Source organism: Gossypium raimondii, chromosome 8 (assembly GCF_025698545.1).
Source record: "Gossypium raimondii isolate GPD5lz chromosome 8, ASM2569854v1, whole genome shotgun sequence".
Classification (NCBI taxonomy): Eukaryota; Viridiplantae; Streptophyta; class Magnoliopsida; order Malvales; family Malvaceae; genus Gossypium; species Gossypium raimondii.
In genome coordinates, this window is record NC_068572.1 from 22,284,561 (window position 1) to 22,291,540 (window position 6,980).

Sequence of the window (6,980 nt, forward strand, 5' to 3'; positions counted from 1 at the left end):
TGTATAGGTGGACTTATGTTTGATGTATAGTTGAATGTTGGTTGATAGTTTGGCATGTATATGTCATTTTGGTTGATGTACTTTTAGTAATTTTGATGCCTTGATGGTATATGTTTATACGGATAAGTTTTAATGCATGTTTAATGGCTAATATAGTATGTGATGGAATAGATTTCATGTGGTCAAGATAGGGTAGGTTTAGAAATGGTATTGATCTTAGTGTGTAGGTATGAAATGTGGTAATGTTTCCATGTTTAGGTAAGATTTGGTTGAATGCATTTGAGGTGCCTTGTTGGCATATTGGTTGGATGGAATTATGGTCTATTGAATTGGTTTTTTTATGCATGAATTTGTATGTTTTTAATGCCTTGAATTTGGGCACAAAAGGCTTGTAGGTACATGTTTGGGTTGGTGATGGAAATGACTTGAATTTGGCCAATTTCATGTCCACAAGACTTGAGACATGGGCGATGTGACACGGCCGTATGTCCCTTGTAGGTTTCAAAGCATTCAAGTTAGGCAGTTACACGGCCTGGCACACGGGAGTGTGAGGCTATTTCGAGAGTTACACAGGCATATGTCTTAGTCGTTTGAGTCATACGACCTGGCCACACGGCCTTGTGACCCCTGCAGTTCAATTTTCCAACTTTTTCTTAAATGTTCCAAATGTTTTGGATTTAGTCTCGAATCGTTTCTAAAGTTTTTCTAGGGCCTTGAAGGCTTGATTAAGGGATTATATGCATGTATTTGAATGATTTATATCATGTTTATGTTGAGATTTGATATGTATGTTTTAAAGTTACATTTTTACGGTAATGCTCCGTAACCCTATCCTGGCGATGGATACGGGTTAGGGGTGTTATAGGTAATCCATGATGTGGGCATATTTGTATTAGAGTCTTGAAATGCTCCTAAGCTTTGTGAAAGCTCTCTTCTTCTAATTGTTTGAACATTGTGATCTCTCTCCTTAGTTGGACCGTTTTGCTAATAGGAAAGAACTTTTGTTGAAATTTTTCTGCAAGTTCATCCCATGTCGTGATGGATCATGGTGCCTACGAATCTAACCAAAAAAAAGGTGTTATCGATTAAGGAGAAGGGGAACAACTGAAGACGAATAGCATCATCGGTGACCTTGTTGTATCTAAATGTATCACAAATTTGAAGAAACTGCTTTTAATGTTGATTTGGGTCCTCCTTCATTGTGCCTCTAAATTGTAAATTGTTCTGGATCATGACCAGTTTTATTTCAAAATTCTTAGCCGTGATGGCTGGCCTTTTAATGCTTCCTTGAACCATCTTCAGGTTAGGTAGCGCATAATCCCTTAGGGTTCTTTCGTTGCATGCCATATGTATGTTTGCGGGTAGCTGTGGTGGTAGTGGTAAGTCTTGTGGGTTATTTTCGTAATCTCGTCAAACAGTGGATTATCGTGTGCTAAATTGCCTGCAGCAAGTGGTTGATTCTGCATCTGTTGTTGCTGTTGATGATTTTGATGAATTAGTCTCTCCGTATCAATAGTTAGTTCTATAGGTGTTCCCTACTACGAGTCATATACTAAAACCAAAAAGAAAATAAAAGATGTAAGTAACAATAAAAAAACTTGTATCTATAATTTATTAATTTCCTAATTATTCTATTAAAACATAAAAATTAAAATCAATTTAGTAACATTGCCTCCTTGGCAACGACGCCAACAACTTGACTACTTTCGGATGTACTAATGTTCAGTGTATGAATATTGCAACTAAAAGATATGAAATTGAGGTGATGTCCATATGTATACGAGTCAGGTTGTAACATAGTTTTTACAACAAAGCAGGTGAGTACTCCGAGGTTCTGACCCAAGGGAGGCGAATTACTAGATTAATTCTAATTTAAATGTAAGTAGATCTAATTAGTATTTTAAACAAATTATATTACGATAAAACATAAAATAAAGATTTTTGGATTTTTATAAATAATGAAGTAGAAATAATAAAAACCTAAATGAAAAGGACTTCAGAAAACTAATTTATAGACTCAATCAATTCTAAGCATGGGTGATTAGCTCGCTTTGGTGGTCATAACTAATTCTTATTTCGGGTTTCTACTCAATCAACTAGTCATTACCCTAACATGATCTGTCGATCTTCCATAAAACTAATAAGTCGACAAGAACTAATCATCTCTCGACCTCACAGTCTAGACCAGTTTGGGGCTAAGGTGTTCATGGATAGGCTATACCAATTTTTGGTTAATTCCTACCTAAATGACTTCCTAGGGTCGTCAAGCCTAGGGTTTAAGTTCTTCCTCTCCAAAATAGCTGACCCGCTAAGAAAACCCTACATAATAATCAATTAATCACACCTCCAGCCATTAATCCCCTATAAGAGGATTAGTTCCTCATGGATCTCATGAACATAATAAACTTGAATATAAGGATAAACATAAATAACAAATCAAGAGTAAAGTTTAGAGAATCCCATTGTATTTGATAGATGAAGTGCAGGAAATCCACTAGCGTTTGATTGCGTTTACAAACCACGTTCTCCAAAGAACACCAATAAAAATAAACCCAAAGCCTAAAGGAAAGTGAAACTGAAAACTATAGTTACAAAGAAAACTTAAAGTATGAAAAAGTTTTCCTTAAACAAGTGTTTTAAGAGCCTATTTATAGATTTAGGGTTGTCGTCGTCCTCAACTCTAGGTCAAATGACGTTTTCATTTTTAATTTTCATTGTGTGAACCAAAACGCCCCTGTCTCATAAGTGATTCCTATACAAGGCTGATGTCACGACACCCTAGTCCCTGTGTTGTGACATCGAAGGTAGTATGCATGGTTTAGGGGTAGGTTCAGCAGTGTGTTGTGACATCGTTTTGCTATGTCACGACACCCAAGATAGTATAGAAATTCTGGCATTCTGCTCCCTATGTTGTGACATTGAACTACCCGTGTTGCAACAAAACGACCAACTTTAAGTTCTTTTGACTTTGAATGGTCTCCTGAACACTAACTAAGTACGTTAGCTCGCCTTTTGGCCTCATTCTAAATCTAAGGTTAATAAAAGACTCAAAATGAAATTTTTATTGAGCGTAAACTAAACTAAGAAAACATAACTAAAACATACTAAAATTTCTCGTATTCAAGGTCTTCAAGTACGAAAAATACTTTAATTTGCTACACTGAATTACAAAAGATTAGAAGCGACTTGGGAAATAGAAGAAGTAATGAAGAATTAGTATCCACATTTGTATTGACATAGGTAATTTCGAGGACAAAATTTCTTAAAGAGGAGGAGAGTTGTAACATCTTAAAATAGGGCTTGGAAGTTTGATTCTGGCAAGCTAGTGTTCGCTAGAAGGCTTGGTGGGCTGGTGTACACCAGTAGGCCTGTCGAGTTGGAGTACGCCAGTAGGCCTGACGAGCTTAGGTTCACCAGAAATCAGGCGAACTAGGGTTTGCTAGTGGGCCTTGCGAGCTTAATCTTTGTTTTGGGCTGAGAGTCAAAAGTAGGAGTAGTGATCTGCCACAAATTGATGTTGCAAATTAGGCTTTGCTGGTGCATTTAAGGATCTTTTTATTGAGCAAAATAGAGTTTTTAGCACAGTTTATCATTATTTTTAGATAATAAGTGAAAATGTCTCAATTTTGTCTATTTTTACCCAAATTGACCACTGGTGCCATTTGGAGGCCTAACGTGTGTTTGAGTGCTATAGGGACATGTCGGAGGTCGACAACAATTGAGAATGGCACTGAGGGCAAGGGTATCGCGATATCCAACCCTTAGGACCATGATACCTCCGACAATGTAGAAGATCAACTACTACCTTCAGTGGCATCACGATATCCCCTTTGGTATCGCGATATCCACCTCCTATGGAAGACCCTAAGTTTCAACACTGCTCGAGATATCGCGATATCCTCTTCTAAGTATCGCGATATCACCTTTATCAAAGGGACAAATTTGGAAGAAAGGGAAATCTTTGTTTACCCGACCCATCGATCACACAAGGCCTGTGTAGGGGCATTTTTGGCATTAACAAGTCATTAGAGTACACTTCAAAATAGCCAAAAACTGCTGAGGAGGAGAGACACACACATTAGCTTAATTTAGGTTTAGTTTTCTCTGCACTTTTTTAGGGTTTTTATTTTTCTCTTCTTCTACTTTAGATTAAAGTTTATTTTTCTACATTTAACTCTTTTTCTTGTTGTTCTTCATGTTAGTTAAGTTGGTTAACAGTATAGATAAGTTAGTTAAGTTGGTTAACACTATAGCTAAGCTTTATGTACATTTCGAATCCCTGTACTTCTCTTTCAAGACTCTAAGATTTAGTTTAATGTATTTCAATTTATTTTACTTTAAATCTGTCAAAACTTGTTCCTTTTATGTTTATTGCTTTAGATTTCTCTGTTAAATGCTTATGGTTTCATTCTATTTAAGTTTTCTTGCATGAAAATCTCAAGTTTTATATTTTTCTCAAGCTTTACTTTTATGGTTGCCCTGTTTCCCATTACTAAGTTTATTTTCTTCACCTTGAGCATGTGTAGCTAAACCTTTAAGGAGGTTGGTTGATTGAGATGTGGATAAACTAAAATCTTTGGACAAAGGATTACATCTTAACAAATTGGACTAATTTGAATAGAACTAATAACTTAGGTAGTGACGCCCTAAGCAAATATTAAGATAAAGTGAGACCGAAAAGTAATCTTGTTGCGCACGCATTCGTTGGTCCTGGATTAACTCGTGAGGTCAGACGATAAAATGGTGTCAGTAATTTAATCGTTTTATGTCCCGAGTCTGAAATTTGGTGAACTAAATCAAATTCAACCAATCCCCATTAGTTATTTGTTGGATAGTCCTTTTAGTTTACATTTCTTGCAATTTAGTCCTTAGGGTAGAATATCTAATTTTCTTGCAAAAATCATCTTTTATGGAATGTCTTAGTATAAAATTGTTACACCCCTCACTGGCCCGGTCGCTAGACTTGAGTTATAGGATGTTACATCACTACCGTAATTTAACACATGCACACATAGCTTCAAGCAAGGACAACTGTTATTACACTTAAGCATCTAATTAAAGGTGTTTGCGACTAAACAAACATTATTCGGCACTAGAAACAATTTAATACGTGCTTAGGGACCATGATAGGTTAGCATTCTGTTATTTTTCATCAATTCTGAACCAAAACGTTTTATAGATATGTTGGAAATCACATATATAATAAGGGTAATTACATGTTATTATTTACTATCATGATAGGTTAGCCCAAATTAAAAGTGATCTAATTTGGTTAAGGTTTATTGGACTTTAATTATTAAATAAAGTATAGGTCAAATATGTGTAGATACTCTAGTAATTAAGTTCTAATCAATTTCTAATTAATGATGGGCTAATTAGAAATTAGGGCTAATGTGCCAAAGTTATATATATTAGGGTTATGGTCCCCAAATCATACACAAGATAACTTTTCTAATATCCCATCCTTAGGAAAGAGAGAGCAAATATTCTCTAAATTATATACACATGATAACTTTTCTAATATCTCATCCTTGGGAAAGAGAGAGCAAATATTCTCTAAATTTCTTGTGTGATAATTTGGAAGATCAAAACCCCAAGATCCGTAGATTTCAAGGAATCGATGAATTCAGGTACGCTTCCGCATCTAGTTTTGTTCATGATTTGTTCTTGATGATTTGACATGATAGATCCTAGTTTATTAAATTTTATTTCAGATTTATTTTACAATTTTAACAGGTGGTATCAAAGCCAAGTTATGTTGAATCATTGAAAACGAATTGATTCTATATTATTTTTGGATTGGTTTGTTTTTCAAATTTTATGGATTTGATTTTTCAATTATATACTATGTTGAATCTTTAAGATTCTTGATAAAGTTTTTAAGTTTTGGTTCATTATATCAAAGTTTTAGGGTTTTATAAATATATAATTTTGATTTTAATCTATTCTCCAATTATATATATCAATGATGACTTCAGTTTGATTCTTGAATGCCGAATTGAATGGAAAATTAATGATATTTGTATGATTTTGATTTCCATTACAATGATAATTGATGAAGAAGGTTTGTGTTTCTAGTTTGATTGAAATCGCGGCTTTCTATTTTTCTTTAAAGGAAAGAATGAAAGTTGAATCCACGTTCAACTCTTATTGGGGCAGTGATATTGTTTTGATTTCTTATTCTTTCATTTATTTAAATATATATGGATACAATATTTTAACTATGAATTCATCTATTTTTTGAGTATTTAGAATAATTAATTCATATATATATTTATATTTATTTTAGGAATTATATGTTTGAGAATATGTAATGGATTTTTTCATACGAATCTATTTAATTATAAATACAGTTTCGGATTTATTTTGTATATGCAAGATAAGTGAGTAGTATTTTTATTATATGTATTTACATATAAACAATTTTTGAGAGTATACTACATGATTTTACATGTGTGAATTGGTTTTAATTGAATCTATAAATATTTATGGTTTTAAGTTTTGTGTGTATTAATGCTAAGATTATTAAAATAAAAATTTATAGATTCAATTATGATTTTTTCCAAATTGGTTTAATGGATAGTCATTGAAGTTATTAATTTAATTCCATGAATATATATTCAATATTTTGGGGTGCTTTGATGCAAATTTATGCCAATCATTATAGATACTTAAAGAATTTGGTTTTAAATTTGGTTCTATTATATAGGTTTTGGCATATGATGATTCCAAATATTTGGTTAAATTATGATAATATAGTTTATTGTATGAATTGTGGGATATGCCAACTATTATAATTATGTTTTTTTTTTAGATTTATTCGCTTGAAAGTATTTTTCAAGTATTCATGCGAATCTCTGTCTAATTGTAATTACAATTTTGGGTTTACGTGGTATATGTAGGGTAAGTTTTTCTATTTGATTTTGAATACACGTATATGTGTGAATTGTTTTGGTGTTTTGTCTATGCCAAAATTATGA

General features: G+C 33.3%; 1 non-coding gene across 1 annotated transcript; it reads left to right on the forward strand.

The window, feature by feature from the left end:
• Positions 1-867: 867 nt before the first annotated feature.
• Positions 868-974, forward strand: LOC128032189 (small nucleolar RNA R71). The gene has a single exon (XR_008188317.1). It is a non-coding gene; the product is annotated as a small nucleolar RNA R71 (small nucleolar RNA).
• Positions 975-6,980: the final 6,006 nt, after the last annotated feature.